Genomic DNA, 16,852 nt, shown 5'->3' on the forward strand with positions numbered 1-16,852 from the left:
AAACCATGGATGAAATTCCAGGGCTTAGAATTCAAATCCCAATACTCTCAATGACTATTTTTTCCTCCATATAATAATTATGATGCCTTTATGATCATCATAATCTTGTTTTCTATTTAAAATAAAAGCTTGGTGTTGGCCCATAATTGGCTTGTGATCTCTTCACATACTCATCAACTTACCTTCTGCATTTTGCTTTTATTTGCCCCTTCTTGCACATTTTGCTTTGCCAATAGATGCCACAGTTAACATGCCAAATTGCTAGTTGGAAATTGTATTCACAGTTTCCAAATTATATGTTAGGTTTTCATAACACCTTAAATAGACAAACATTTGAAGAAAATCTCAACAATACAATCTTACATTTTCCTGCCTCCTGAGGTAATTTTGCCGAGTAAACTATAAAAAGACATGGGTTTGGGATGCAAATTAGGTCTTTGTTATTTACATAACCAAAGTCCTTGGTCCTCTTTTCCGTGTAATGCTTGAAGTTATGCAGATATAAAAAAATAAAGACAATGCATTTCAGTGGAAATATACCTAATCCTAAGCATATTTCCTTGGTGGAAGAAAGGGATAGAGAATTTACCAACAAGAAGAATATTTTATCAATGTAAATCTATCTACACACTTGAATATCATCAGATATTCAAACCATGCCAATTATAGGAAAATTAGGACTGTAATAAATTTCCTAGAACATGTAAATTAAGAGTATAATAAATTTCCTAGAACATGTTAAGATGAAAAATAAAAAAGTTTGGTTCATCATAATGAATGCAGTCATTTATGTCCTGATTTGATATAACCAAAAATTACAGATAAGGAGGTCATTCAAGATCAGAAAACACAAATATTATTTTCTTATTCTGAGGACCAGAAAAACTAATTCTGACAGTTTGTCAGTCCAAATACTCTAGGTAAAGAAATATAATTTCTCTTTTGTCATTTTGACAGGAAAATTATTTTCTGTTGTTCTCAAAGACCTTCTCTACTGAAATATTATAAAATGTGAAGATTATTACACTTTTCCCTAACAGGACTGATTGTTCTCCTGCTGTCATACATATGTGATATGACCCTTAATAAGAGGGAGTTCGAATATATAAATTACAACATACATTTCTGTTTGCTCCTCTATAATGGAGTGAAAGACTTCATAATGGGAAGTAACAGTTATTTCTTTGACAAAACAAAATGGACAGAGAGAAGCATTTTTATGTCACCCACTCAGATGACTGCAGAAATGCTGATGTTTTAAATGCATCTTTATAATGTCAGATGGCTTTTCTCTCTCAAAACTTTACCACTCAGTTTTTAACTGCAGAGCTCTGAGCTTTGTGAATCTGGACGAACATGAGTCATCTGTATGCATGACTCATGTGTATGTCCTCAGTAAAGATTGTATCACAGATACTGATGGGTAACAAACTTTAAGGAATAACTGAGGTCAAACAAGTAATGCAGGATTCTACACTGAGCAGAATGGAGACCTGCTGTTAGCTGAGAAAATCGCTGGGAAATCTCACAACTGGACCACCCTGCTGTGGCATTCTCTTCCCACTTCCTGTGCATTCCTCCCCTTTGGACTTTTAATACTTCGTGCCATGTACCAGCAGTGTCAGCAATTGGTGTAAGCAGGGTCTGAGACCCCAGTGGTACAAAGAGTATTTTTTAAGGCAAGGACAAGGCAATGATGCTGTTATGGGACATCGTCCTGCTTGCCTATGTTTGGCACAGGCTGGGTGACACTGGGAGTGTCATTAATCAGAAATGCTTTGGTGTTCCAGCAGTTACTCTTTGCTAGTTTTCCCAATGGCAAAAAAGTTTTTGCAATAGCATATAGTAAAATTAGAATATATTCTGTTTCTTTTATGCAAACAAGTCATTTTCAATGGTAGAGTGCATTTAACAAAATGGGTGTAACAAAAAGGGTCAACAAAATTCATTTAAACTATTAAAACACTGTTGAACAGAGCAGGTTTCTTAGCAGTTAAACCAAGTTTCTCAGAAAATAATTCACTTCATCTACCATCAGCTGCTGGTTCAAAAGGTGTAAAGCCATCAGGATAAACATTAAAGCAGTAACTTTACCACTTTACAGACTAAACACTCAATTCTGAACAAAAGCAAGTTCATGCACACTGTCCTGGGTTGCAGTGTATTCTATTACCATCCTCATGAGCTGATGAACCCACGTGGGGCAGTGTTTCCCTGCCTCCTCCCTCCGGACTATCTTCTGTTAATGGCCCATCAATGCCTGGCCTCATTACCCCATTGTGAGATGCTCCACCCAGAAGGAGGAACCAAGCATCCCATCGTGGATATAATCTGAGATTCTGAACACCACAGACACCCTTTCCACTGGATTCCCAGAGGACAGGAGCTACACAGCCACCACTGGACCTTCTGAGGAAGAGCAGACCCTTTCTACAGGATCACTGCTTCAACAGAACCACTTCCACCACTTCAGGAGGACTGCAGCCACCATCTTATCAGACTGCTACCGCCACCCTGACTAACAGGGTGTCAGGTTGTATCCTGACTCTGTCAGTTTAACCCGGTGTTTTCTGCCTTTATTTTTTTTTTAATTTCCCTATTGTTATTCTGACTTGGTGCCCCCCACTGGTTTGTTTTCAAACTATTATACATACACATATATACATACATATATACATTATATACATATATATATACACACATTCCCACTGGGCTTACAATATTATTACGTAACTAATTTTAAAGAGATAAGAAACCACACTGCACATTGGTAGGCTTATTAAAGATAAGGTAAAATTAAAAAAAAAAATGTTCATAATAAACTTTTTTTTGTCGGACTTCCCCAAAGTTTTATTCAGTGTATTCATACTATCTTGATCTGTGGATTATACTGGACATTCTAGTGAATATTCAATATTGGGAGCCTCAAGTTGAAGCTTCCTTTACATGATACTGCTCACTTGTCTCAAAGCAATTCCCACAGACTGTAACTGTCTGTGACAGGTTCTACAAAAACAGTGTAAAAGGAAGTATTGTTTCAGCATATTGCAATTACATGCAAGTTTTCAAAAATTCACTAAAATTATTGGAAGGAACTTTTTAAACTTCAACAGACAGTGGTTGAAGCTGAGCAGCTTCGGTCTCCCAGCCCATAAATGGGGCTCTGTCCCTGTGCTGTTCCAATGGTGGGACCATGACCTCATTTCACACCTGGTAACACAATTTGGCAAGGTGAGCAAGCTGGAGAAGGTCTGACAAGAGAGTAAAGATGCAAGGACTAGGTATGAATAGACCTTACAGGTCAGAGGTATTTTCCTGTTTATATGTAAATAAGATAAATAGTGATAGCACCAGACGTCACTGCCTGTCCATGGCATTGGCTCACACTCAGTGTGGCTGTCACAAACTCACTGAACCTGTTAGAAGTGTACTTGTCTTGCACCTCTAAGGCACTGATTTCCTACTATCTTGTACCTTGTGCAGATACTTGTCTCAGTGCCAACTGCCTTAAACTGTACTGCATTTGATGGATGAGCTTTATTTGCAGCAGCTCTTTCCAGATTGCTGAGACATTTTTGATCTTTGTTGCTATGTACCTGGTCAGCAGAACAGAGTCATCAGCAAGATGCAACTTTCTTAGCAGACTTTTTAGCTGATGCTACATTTTAGAAAATGGTATCTTTTATGTATGGTTTCACTCAGATAACTGCTTCCTGATGCCTTCCTCTGTTCTTAGATATGACATTACTCTAGGCAAGCCCACAAACCCAATATCCTGTCAATTCTGGATGCCTGCAGCATGAAGGAAGGGAAAGCCAGCTTTTTTCCTGCATGGACTAGAAAATGTTGTTTAACTGGATTTTTGATTCAAAAGCAGTAAAGTTCAGTGGCAATTCAGTCCTATATTAAAGCAAGATGAAGACTTACGGCAAACTTCTGGAGTCTTGTCAGCTGTGGCATGATTTTGCTGAACAACAGGAGCAGAGGCTGTTTTCTGAGTGTTTTTAAAATAAATTATACAAGTACAGACTGTACTAGACACCGCACAGAAGAGCGGCTTAGCACAATCTAATGATCATGGAAAGCACCGCTGTCCAAGATAATTAAGAAAATCCTGGGAGATCTGCAGCTTGGTCAGCCTAGTAAATGGGCAGGACATTGCAGCACTGGGGCTGAAGCTTGATCATGTTCTCACTCTTGTACTCACACTTTCCAGCTAAATAATAACCAGGAGGCAGAAGAGATTATCAGTAAGGTAGAAACCAAATTCTGTCTGTTCCCCTGGTTTCTAGCACCAACACAAGGTATAAAGCTTTCTCCTACCTTACTCTGATTTACTGTAATACCAGCTGTAAAATAATAGGGAACAACACCATTTTTGCTTCACTATTATTAGGCTTCTGTGAATTACTTTTATTTCTGTCATCATTGAATGAATTTGCAGTATGTATGTTATAAGTAATAAAAGAAGTACTTTTATATATCAAACTATTTGAGAGATATTAATTTTGGATTTATTTTTATTTAATCATACATAAGTAGAATTACTACAAAAAATCCTGTGACTCATTTCCATATCTTTAATAGCCCAAGCAAACATAATAAAATTATGTCTTCAATGGTAACATCCATAATTAGCAAGACCATTCCTGGTGTTCCTTAGAACCATGGTGTTAAGTGCCAATGATAGATTCATTTTGCAGTATAATTCACCAGAGAATTACTCCAGTTCAGCGATATTCACTGGGAATTTCTCATCTTCAAGGTGAGGGATTTAAATGCAGAAAAACTATGTTTTAAACCATGGTAACAAACAATATAAACGATAAACTCCTCAAGGAAAAAAAGTACATTTTCTTAACTTGAAACCTGGAGTTGGGATTTGAAAGTTATAACTTATTCTGGGCCTTACACTATCTGCAGTGTGGAGCACTTTTTCTGGTTTTCCAACTAGAGCACTTCTATAATGCTAGAATAATACAAGTCAAATAAATGGATTTAGAATGGAATGAATTTTTCTATAGAGAGTTGTGGTATAAAAATATAATTATCAGAGACTTTTTTTCCACTGGCTACTTTTCTGAAACTCAGCATTTATGGAGACTGTCTTTACTGAGGGCATTTGGGGTTTTTTTTTTTGCTTATTTTGTGTATGCATTGCTCTGATACACATATTTATATACACATATATATAAAACTAAGACTACTATAACTTGTAAAAATACAGCTAGAGAACCAGTAAGCACATTAGAATAAATATGTTAAAATCTGTAGGGTTGCTTTCTGAACTACTAATCTCTTGAAGCGTGTAGGGATAGCTAAAAGCAGTGAAACAACTCAGTTTGCAACACAAACGGTGTTTTTATTTTTATCGATGATAAGGGGATAGTACTATAAAAAGTCAGACAGATATGCAAAAAATGTTGAGCTATTATTTATTGTATTCAAATACAAGGTCACCAAATTAATAAGTGGGTCTTATCCACGGTTATGGACAGAATCCAAGCAACTTGCTCAGTGTTTTATCATTTACTGCTTGCTATTTATTAAAGAACACTTGCATAGAAGTGGAAAGTTACCTCAGCTTTTTACAGTTGAACTGTGGGATACGTTCCCTGTCTGGGAGATATTACAGCTTAACAGATGTCTCCCAGATGGTTCTCTGATCCAGTCATACACAGAAGTCAGGTCAGCAGCTTCGGAAATAAAATTCAACTCACAGGAAATACTTATAGTTGATTCAGCATGCAGCAATATGACCTTTATTAGTGTTGAAGGAAAAAGAAGAGAAAAAGTTTACATACTTAGAATAGAAAGCTTTTGGTAAAAATATCAGAGAAATTCTTAGTTTGGCATTCCTAGGGCTTACCCAAAGTTTAAAAAAAAAATAAAAAAGGTTTAATAGACTTAGAATAATGAACTTTCTGGTAAAAATATTAATGAAACTTTTGGTTTGCTATTCCTGAGGCCTACTCAATGTAAAACAAATTGGACACAAAATACATAATCTTTCACATACCCTAAGTGCCTGTCCATGGTTACCCAGCTATATCTCTAAAAGCCATTCAAGCCATTTGGAGTTCTGACACACAATGCCCTGTTATTTCTAACATTTAATGGCCAAAGAATCACTTCATGAGTGGAAGCAAAGGCTTGCAACATGAGTAGAACATATGATTTATCTGCTCAACTTTGGTGGAAAACAGAAACAACTACCAAGAGACAAATGACATTAGCATGGAATAATTTTTATCTCAGAACAGCCCTGTCTGCATTTTAACATGTAGACACCTGCTTTAGGCACTCTGCAAACCCTGCATTCAACATGACAATAAATATTAATGTTCATAGATACCTATTTGAGGCATTATTGGCAAAGACTGACTTCATGATCCCTAAAGCCAATGCAGGAAAAAAAGCTATTAAAAAGTGGTCTCTGTTATACATCTCTTCTGGGGCAGGGAAACAGCAGCATCTCAGGCACATGTTAAAGGAAGTGAAAGAATCCTGCTCTTGGTGGGGTTAGCTCGCAGCCAGACCAGCAAGCAGAAACCCCATGTGGTGGGACAGTAGGAGCACTCGGCTGGCACAGGGAACACAGCAGAGCATGTATGCTTGTAATGTTCACAAAGAGGCCACAAAAGAAAACAGATGACTAAAACTTGCACTTGTATGCGGTTTCAGTTACTAGTGCCATCTTTATGTCAGTGTCATTTAATATATGCTCCATTTTTTTAGGATGCTTTGAAGCATTCTTGCTGCACACCAAATTCATTTTAAATTGGCTGGTGTGGTACTTATTAGTACCAAATGTAAAAATTAGTTCTAATATGGATTTTCATATCCTGAATGTGGATGGTACATTCTAAAGGCATTACAGGATGCCAAGGTCACTGTGCTCATGTCTTCTTGGTGTCAGAGCCCTCAAGGCACCAATAGGCTTTAAGGGCCCTGACCAGCCTCAGCTGAAGCCTCCATTCACACCCCTTGTCCATGGGCCCAGGAGCTGTTTTTAAGCTGGGCCTTTGGCCTTCAGTGGCCTGGGAGGAGTACTGGTCTAGTTTAGTGCTGGTCATACCTGCACTTGGCTACTGTGCTCCTTGATTCGGGCCTTGACTTCAGACTTCACCTGGGACTATTGCAGTGCTATGGACCTGCTTGGCAACTCCTGGAACTGATCCTGGTGTGTGTGGGCTGAATCTGTCCCTCCATCTCAGAGCTGTATCATCAGTGAATTTGTCCTGTGATGTGGGCTCTTAGCTGGATGTGGTGGCTGTCTCTGGAGGTTTCCTGCTCACCTTGCTCAGGTGCTGTGGGGCTGTGCCCTGGCTGCTCTGTTTTGCTCAGCTCCCACCGTGCCTTTCCTGATGGCCAAAGATGCTGCCACTGAGGCTTACTCTGCTTGTCCTTAATCTTCAGTTTATCTTCTCATTATGCAGTGGTAATTAATATTTATTAGATTTTATTTGTATTTTTCTCTTCTAGATTTTCTATTCCTTTATCTCTTCAGGCTTCCAGTTGATTTTGCCCTTCCTTTCAAACCCTTCTTCTCAGGTTCTCACTAGATCTCCTAGTTGTGGATCTCACTCCTCTCTCAAATTCCCCCGTCTCCTTCCTCTAGGAAATCCATGACAGTTGTCTTCAGTAGAACTACTTCTTGCCCATCCTTGATGAATGAAGATTTATGACTTGATCTGTCCCTAAATCAAGCACTTCTTCAGGCAGCTTCCTCACAAAATACATCAGAAGAATTTTACAGAAAGTGAAAAGGAGAGAAAAATCTCAGGAGTTATAAGAGAAGTAATAATTTATTATATACTCTTAGTGAAATCCAAGAAAGGTCACTGCACTTAGAGGATTGAGGAAGAGTGAGGGGTTGGGTGTGGATTAAAATGCCAAGCCCTCCCTTAAACCGAAACTTAGGTGTACAAATCCCGAGCTCTTCCTCTTTAAAATATTTACGTAAAATTTCTCTTACCAAAATTGTTGCTGAATTAACAGAAAGGAAAATGCCAGCATGGTTTGGTTTGGTTTGGTTTGGTTTGGTTTGGTTTGGTTTATTTCTGGGCTAAAGATCTGGAACGAGTAGTAAGTTAGAAGAATGTTCTGCAGTAAATGCAGTGTTTGACAGATGTGCTTCTTTCAGAGCAGACGAGAAGTTTCCTCTACTAACTAAAGCTTATGCAAAGTGTAAATAAGGATCTGCTACTTGGTTCCTTCCATCAGGGTGTACAAACCAGAAACATTACTAGGAGATTTCATGAAACCCATGCAGGCTTTGTGGTGTATTTTCCACACTGATGAACCGATTTACCAACAAAAGGGCTAGGTGTGGAAAAAAGAAAAATAAAACCCACAAAACCAACCAATCAATCAAAATAATAAAAACAACTCACAAAAACCAACACCAAAAAATGAGGCAAAAGGAAAAAAACCATTACACCAACAGGAAAAGAAACACTGCAAACCAAATCCCCCAACAGCACTTGACTATGGCCACACAGGGACAGGGGGGCTGTGCCTCAGCACAGCTCTTGGAAGTAGCAACAAAGCAGCTTCCTCTTATTCCTGTTAGAGTGGCTAGCAGCAGCTCTCTCATGAAGGAAATAATTTTTTTTTTTTGCTGAACCTGAGACTGGGGTTTGTTTGGTTTTTTTTTTCCCACTAGGTGAAGCAATTGAGAGTGTCAGGTACTGGTTCAGTACAAATTCTTCTATGACAGGAATCAAACCACAGCAGTCAGTGTTTTTACATTTCCAAATCTTCCCTTTGCCATTCTGATTGTTAAAAGCTTTTTATGGCCTTCTGACTGCCATGTTCCCAAGGCTGTGTTCAACAGTGCCTTGTTTCCATTTGTTTCACCATTTCATTTCACTGCTATATCCCTATAGCAGATGCAAAGGCTACTTTAGTAATTAAAAAGGCAGTATTTCTTCCTCATAAATTAAGGAAGTAAGAGTAGGAAATTCCAGTGATCCCCTAGACAGAGTATGCCATCTGCGCATTCTCCTTTGATGTGCAGTAAATTTAAATTGCAGCTTTCCTGGTGGCTTTCTGATCTGAACTATACTGAATGCTTAGACTTCAATCCAGCCAGTAATTAATGAGAAGCTTCCAGCTTGCTCCTGAAGGGCTCTGCTTGAGGCAGAGTGCTCAGCCCCAGGCCCGTGGAAGCTTTTGGCAAAGGGAGCAGTTTGTATGTAACACTCACTGCAGCTACTGGGACTCTGTGAAACTCCACGGAGCGGCCTTGCCTAAGGTAGCCTGGTCTGACAAGTATTTATAGGAAAAAAAGTTTTACTAAGATGATATTTCACTTACACACCTCTTTCTGATCATTCTGGAAGCACACAGATGAAGACAATGCCATGCTTCACCGTGTAGATTTTATTAAAACTGCACTACAAAAATAACCGCTCTAAATGTACAAACAACTTTGTTAGCCCCACATTTTTTTTAGCTAGAAAAAGAATGTTTGTCTTGAGGGGTTAACTAATACTTAAATATCATAATATAAATATAAAAATAATTTGTTTTATAAAAGCTAGGGAAAAAATAAGTGGACTTATGAGAGCGTGCACTTGAAAGCCTTTCAAAGCAGACATGCTCTTATTCAGCAGAATCAGAATAATAACACGCTAGATAAAAACTCTAATTAGGGTACAACAAGCAGGTCCTAGGGGAAAATAAAGCCATTTATAGTTGTGTCTTAAATGAAGCAGAGCTGCAAAGTAAATTTTATAGACACTCTGCACTGGAAAGAATTTAGCCACTAGTATATACCCTTATGTTTTGCTGTTTGGCTTAAAATAGTGTCCTCTCATTCTCTTATCCTTCTCCTTTTAAATAAGACCTGACTCCAATCTCTAGGCTGGCCTTGGCACAATATATTAAGTGTAGATGTACACATCAGATATTAATGATTGTTTGAGCTCTTCTATTTAGTGGGTGAAGTCCACTTCATTCCCATATGAAATTGGTTATCCTTTTCTGTGATTTACACAAAGCCTTAGTGATAAGTGAGCTGCTGTAATTCAAGTCAATAAATCTCCAGAAGACTTGTTTAAAGTTATCAAAGAAAATTCTTTTTGCAGCAGAGAAGCTTCTTCCCACCTATGAAATTCTGCCAGAGGAGAAGTAGATGTAGATGTAGATGTACATATAGATGTAGATGTAGATGTAGAAGGAGACTAGCATTAAAAGATAGAGTTGAAACACAGAGAAAGAAGAAAAAAAAGCCACTCAACTAAAACAGGAGTCTGTTACAACATACAACTCCTCAGAGTTTGGGAAATATATAGCTTTATATAAATGGAAATTATGGTGATGAAGCCTCTTGTATCAACCTTAGTCCTTACAGTTGTGTACACATAGTTTTAAGAGCAGAATAAGTCCAGGTAGATATTCTTACTGCTGATCTTACCAATACGGAATAAATACGCAGTACCTGGATATCAGTGGGACTGTTGGTGAGACAAGGGTCCAAATTGCCTGGTCATGGGGTAGAAGAAGAAAAACAAGTGGCTTTGCTGTGAGTCTCTTAGAAGCCAAGGCTGGCCTCTGGTTACATCTGAAGAAAGCCAGAAGATCTTCTGTTGTGCTGCCCCATTAGAATATGTTACTGCAGGGACACTGCAGCTGTGTAGGCATGTGCCAGATATTTGGGGTCCCTAGCACTGGCATCCCAGTGGCACAGCATTTTCAACAACTTTTAAGGGCATTTTAAACTTCAGGTACTTGTTGCCTATATAAGTATACATTGTCTTTTATTGGAAGGCAGTATTAGGTGTTTTTGAAGGTGACAAGAAGCTTACACCTGGAACTAAAATGAGTATTATCCTATGTATTCAGCAAAACTATTGCAACCTGGTGATTTTATACAAGCCTGCCTCAAAGTAAATTAGTGAAAACATTTAAAATGAGAGTCAGCACAGTTATGTGGCAGGAGCTCAGTTTCAGTATAATTGTTAATGAGTTTGCAAAAATGAAGCTTACTTTTAAAATGAATGTGAATTATCCCTCACCTCAGAGCCTGCTGTGGATAGAACAATGTCCCAGTGAAGTTGGAATTGCAGTGCCATGTAGGCATTTCCTGATCAGACCCCAGTGTGAGTGGCAGATGCCATTTCAGTGAGGGAAAAACAGGCTTTATGTACTCCTTACCTCTCAGAGAGTGTAATTTCCTTGCTTACATATTGAAAATAAGATCCAGATCTCTGACTGGCAGAAGTGTGCTACATGAATGTCTGAAAGTGGGAAAGGCTGATGTTAAGCTAGTTCCAAAGTTCTCTTCTGCTGGAACTGACTGGCCCTGACCTAGCTTTCAAGCTGTTCTGAATTGTATAACCTGTTTTCATTCCTTCTCTGGTTTTGACATATGGGGATCACCTGAATGGAGCTGTACCTCTAGCATTTCTGTACAGAAGGTAGCGAGTTGAGTATGTTTCCTTTGTCTGCTGCAATCAATTTAGCCTCATAGTATGAACATTTCTGATAGGAAGATGGAAGAACTGCTGCAGAAACTAGAAAGTGTTTGTAGGACTTCATAGAAACGGCAAATGGTGAGAAACAATTAGCTCACATGAAAGAATGCTGTGGTCTTGAAACCACTTTGAGAAGATCATCAGTAAAAGGTGTCATGCGTGAAAGTCTTACAGAGCTCTTGGCTAAGACACCCAACAGTGTGGATCAAACCACTGCACTTCTAATATAAAAGTGGTAAATGACTTATGGAAACACGAACCAGAAATAATGCCTATGGAAATAAGTAAGATCACCTAATTTTTTAGCAATAATTTCTAAATAGAAATGTCCTCCTTAATTCCAGATGCTCTTACAGCATAGAAAAATAAATTCCAAAACTGAAACTAAACCCACCATTCTAACTGACTATGTAGGACACATAAACAGAAAGAAATATAAATATAAACCTGAATCAGGTATCTCAAATATCTTCTCAGTATACCTTCCCCTTTTTGCAAAAGTCTTTACTCAAAGCAGTCCACATCTGCATCTAGGGAGAACATATAAGAACAGCTTCAAAAATCACATGAAATTCCCCATGTTGTCAGAAAGAGCTATTGCTAAGATGTCTGATCTATATGGATTTGTATAGAAACTAACCAACCTATATGTGCTTACAGCTCCAATGCATGTAAGAAAAAGAAAACACCAAGTTTTCATATATAAAAATGCTGCAGACTTCTAGAAAATAAACCAAAATGTTAACAGTACAGTATCATTTGCAGTTAAGGGTCACAGCATCATCTAGTGGTCAAATATGAAAAGGAGAACTCTTAGTGGATTATACATTGGCTTTGTATTTTATTCAGACAGAGAAATTAAAAGCATAAGGAAAATGGCTGCTTATGCTCAGGAAAGCACTCAGCTGATTTAAAGCCTTCTTTAAATATCAACTTTCTCTTCTAGCAAAAAATCATTTTGCGATCTCTGAGGTTGTATGTATGCTTAGGTAGTTGTGGTGGGTTGGCCTTGTCTGGGTGCCAGGTGCCCACCAAAGCTCCTCTCTCCCTGCCCTCCTCAGCTGGACGGGAAACAGGAAATGTAACAAAAGGCTCATGGGCTGAGATACGGATGGGGAGCAACTGTTTTGGGCAAAACTGGTGGAGTCCATCTTGGGGCCAGCTGGCACTGCCTCTTCTAGAAGGGGAAACTTCCAGCAGCTTCTCACAGAAGCCACCCCTATAACCCCCTTGTTACCAAAACCTTGCCACACAAAGTCTGTGCAATAGGACCTGACAAAATACAGCTCGCCCACGCCTGGAGTCTCTGTAACATGGACACCATTCCAGCAGTAACAGACAGTATCCTGCCAGCCTTACCGGTGTCTTTTGCTGCCTTGGTTCTAATGCTACTTTGTTATACCACACTATTAATATGAATATGAAGACAGTTACTGAACTGCCACCATGAAAATCAAATTTTACCCAGTAGTGTTGCTATTTGTGTCTTAAAACTGCTTTGGTGGTTTTCTTTTCTACCTTAGTAATCAAAACATTTTGGCCTGAGGCTTCCAAAACTCTTAACAAACAAACACCTTGCTAGGCTTGTGTAACTCACAAGCAATTAGGCAGGACAAATATCCTTTGGGAACTGAGTTTGAATAACATCTAATACTGCCTATGACTCAAATATTTTTGATCTACAGAGTTGTTATTGCAACAATGACCTGGTAATATTGGATGTTGGCCTGCAGGCCAGTAAATACAGTATTGCCATTATTAATAAAGAGCCACAGGCTTTCAAAGCCTCCGGACTGAGCGATGTCAGATTTGTTTTGCTTGAACTCATCTAGGCTTGTCTGGAAGTCTGTCTTAACTTGTTTAGATATAGCATCAATTTTTCTTATGAGCTGGCTATGCCAAATTTCATTTACTTTTTACCTCTGTGCTGAAAACCAGATTTGATCTAAGCTGTAGTAACAAGTAGTCATTCTGTGAAGAATGAAATATTTATCACTAATGCAGAAATACAGGCCTAGTATGACAGCAGAGACCCTGGAATCAATGATGTATATGGAGCCACACATGCATGCAAACATACAAGAGTAGTTTAGAAGCTTTGCAGAAACTGGAGTGCTACACAGCATTTGGAACCTGCATTTTGATTCTATTAAGGAAAAGTAAAAGCAGACTCCACTTGGAGAACCACTCAAACAGCCCTGGCTGTACAACCTGCAGTTCTGCAAGTCACTGTTTGTATAGTTACAGATCGGACTGTTGTTCTTACCAACTCAATAAATTTTAACTGGAATTTGAATTTTTGCCTTCATGAAGTTACACACACTTACACAAATATAGTCACTTTCAAAAAGGGGGGAAAAAAATCACTAGGAGGTTAATCAAGGTGTGGAAAAGCTTGTCTGTGCAAGTTATGGAATCTTCACCCTTAGGGCCTTTTGACACCAGGCTGGAGAAAGTCCTGAATGATGTGGTTGGATTTCAGTATTGGCCATGCTTTGAGTAGGAGACGGCACTAGAGATTGCTGCAAAAGGATCTCCCTCCTTTCTGACCCGAATGAGTCTGTAGTTCTGACTCATACTGGTAGTACTAAACTGTTGCAGTGAGGGTGACTGCAGCCACTATGACCCCAGAGGGAGCAACAGAATCCAAAGCCTGGTGGTCAGGCACTGACGTTTAAGATAAACTCCGCAGTGAGGGCAAGTCCCCATAACCCTTTGTTTCCTTGATTTGCTTGTTACAAGTTGATTGGCTACTGTTCTCCCCTCCTGGTTTTATGTATAAGTGCATGAATATTTATCTCCTTAGCTGATGATGTATTGGTTCTGGAAAGTTCTGTGTTATTCGATGCCCCATTGGTTGTTCCCTGTTACCCCTCCTATGAGCACTCCTCATTGGTTAATTCCCTGTGGACTCCTCCCTCCTCACTCTTCCCTATTGGTTGTCGCCTTTATCCCCACCCCTATTCCTTTGAGTATAAAATCCCTGGACCCGCTTGTGTTTCTTGTTCTTCGTCCCTGGACTCTGCACTGTGCTGGAAGAAACTCAGACCTGTGGAATCCATATGGAGAACCCCCCTCTCTCTTTCACCTCTGCCGACATGCTTGCCATCTAACCTGGGGCTCGCTCCTTAGGGCTGAGGGGCACATCCTTCCCTGCTGAAAGCCGCCCACCAGGGGCTGTCTGTGGTGACGCCTGCCAACCTCCAGGCTTGTCACAGACAGCGTCGCGCTAAACCGCTTGCATTCAATCTCTGTATAAGAAAAGAACTTCTAAGACGAGGATTTCAACACAAAAACATGACGCATAGGTGTTGAGGAACTCTACTGTTCAAGACTCTACAAATTTAACATCTTGGAAAGTAGAAAAGATAACATATTGTTCATATATTTTGTCTGTAGACATGATGGCGAGAGTGAACTTTTTTTACATTTGGTGTCTTCGAAAAAACACATGCACATTTTTTATCAGCTTGACTTGCTTGGTTACTATGTTAAACCTCTGCTCTAGAGATGTTCAGCTTCAGCAGTATGGTTTAACAGGGTGAAGAGACTTCAGAAGAGTTTTTCTCTTTTTTTGAGGGAGATTCTGTGGTAGGAGGAACAGGTGGGATGAAGAGCCATGAGATACTAGTTATTTCACATGAAGCAGTTCTTGTCAATTGTTCAGTGTAATTAAAGAGTACATATTTTCTTCAGCCTTCTCTGACCAGAACTGGGAACAGTGTTTCTTAGTTCTGAGGAGAAAACATGTAAGTTATATCATTATTTCACCATCTGGTGAATGATGTACAGATTAATAACTGGAATGTACTAGAGCACTAAGAGGGAAACAGAAAGGTTTGCTTTACCTACAAGTTTCACAGATCTGCTGCATAAAAAGTTCTCTGAAGTCATGACCCAGGAGTGAAGTGCAAGTCAGGCCAATTTAAACAGGATGCAGCAGCACAGCCACGACAGGCTTGCTTTTACAATTGTTATCTTCCCATCTGCTACAATTGCATGTTGACCAGCATATCCCAGAAAATCTTCTGGACTGTATACAAACCACAAGCCACACACAGAACTGGCTAGGCTGGCCAGTGTTACTTTTAAAGTTTCAACAGCCTGAGAAAAAAAACCAGTACTGCTGGTGTTATCAAGAGAGAAAATACACTGCTCTATTTGCACATTGTGTCAATTATTCCACCTTCCCCGTTCATAGGTATTTCCTAGCTTATACTTATGGCAGCAACAAAAATGCAGTAACAGACCCTGTAAGAAATTGCTCCTACATTTCTGGTTTTCTCATAGATCCCTTTAGAAGATCCTTTTTTACCCAGCTCCTTCTGAAACTCATTTGGATGAATTTGGATTGTCATCTGATCGACCTAATGAGACCACTATGACCACCCACAGTGGCCAGACTGTCAGTGTTCAGTCACCAAATATGCATGGCCTAAGACCCTTGAGGTGCACTGTGCACACAGTGCCAGGTCTGTCATGACCCTTCAGGAAAATTGAAGGGGCCTTGAAAACTTTATGGACTGAAGGCCTTGATTTTTCTGTGGAGAGCTGTGAGAAACACCCAACCCTACTCACCAGGTACCAAGCACGTTTTCTCTGTGGTTGGCTCCAGCGCACCCCAGCCCAGTGCCAGATCCTGGGTGTCCCTGTGTGCTCCAGCGACTCAGAGCCAGGGCAAGTCCTGCAGGCTCTGTACTGCAGCATCAGGCGCTGTGGCTCTGTGGAACCCACAGCCAGTGGCAATAGTGACACAGGCAGGCGTGGCTTTTGCCAGCCAGCAAACAGCTAATTAGGTGTGGTAAGCGCTGAGATTTCATCAGCCGACGTTGGGGATTTCACCCTCTTTTGAGATCACAGCCTATGTCCTTCAGAACAAGGCAGGCTTTGGAGCCGCCTGTGTGGCTGCAGTGGTAGGTGGCAGGAATCTGTCCATCCTCACTGCTGACGCTGCATCATCCCGTTACAGGTTGTAATTACGGCTGTTTCCCCTGGCCAGGCACAGCTGCTGCCCCGAGGCGGCAGGTTAATGCCTGTGCCAGCCACGACACGGCGCCTCGCTATTCAGGTGAGGGAAGGCGGGAGGGAGAAGTCTCTTCAGCTAAAGGCTGAGGAGAGGGCACTTTTGAAAGCAACACTTATTAGGACTTGGTCTGAAGACAAGCTCCTAAGCGTTAAAGGGGAAGGGGAGGGTCCCGTCTCCCTTGGGAGCATCACTGCGCGCTTCCCAAGGCGGACTCCGTGCAGAGGAGCCGCTCCCGCCGCAGCGCGCTTCCCGCCCTCTCCGCCGGGGGCGCCAGTCTCGCGAGACCTGAGGCAGCGGCTCTCGCCTCGGTTCTCGCGCGATTTGCGCCCTGGTGCTGGCGGCG

General features: G+C 40.3%; 1 long non-coding RNA gene across 1 annotated transcript; it reads right to left on the reverse strand.

Moving 5' to 3' along the window:
* Positions 1 to 5,729: 5,729 nt before the first annotated feature.
* LOC109145955 lies at positions 5,730 to 16,750 on the reverse strand. Its single transcript, XR_002047674.3, has 2 exons — positions 16,062 to 16,750; positions 5,730 to 15,217 (listed from the first exon to the last, which is right to left on the reverse strand). It is a non-coding gene; the product is annotated as an uncharacterized LOC109145955 (long non-coding RNA).
* Between the last annotated feature and the right edge of the window lie 102 nt (positions 16,751 to 16,852).

This window comes from Corvus cornix, chromosome 8 (genome assembly GCF_000738735.6).
Source record: "Corvus cornix cornix isolate S_Up_H32 chromosome 8, ASM73873v5, whole genome shotgun sequence".
Classification (NCBI taxonomy): domain Eukaryota; kingdom Metazoa; phylum Chordata; class Aves; order Passeriformes; family Corvidae; genus Corvus; species Corvus cornix.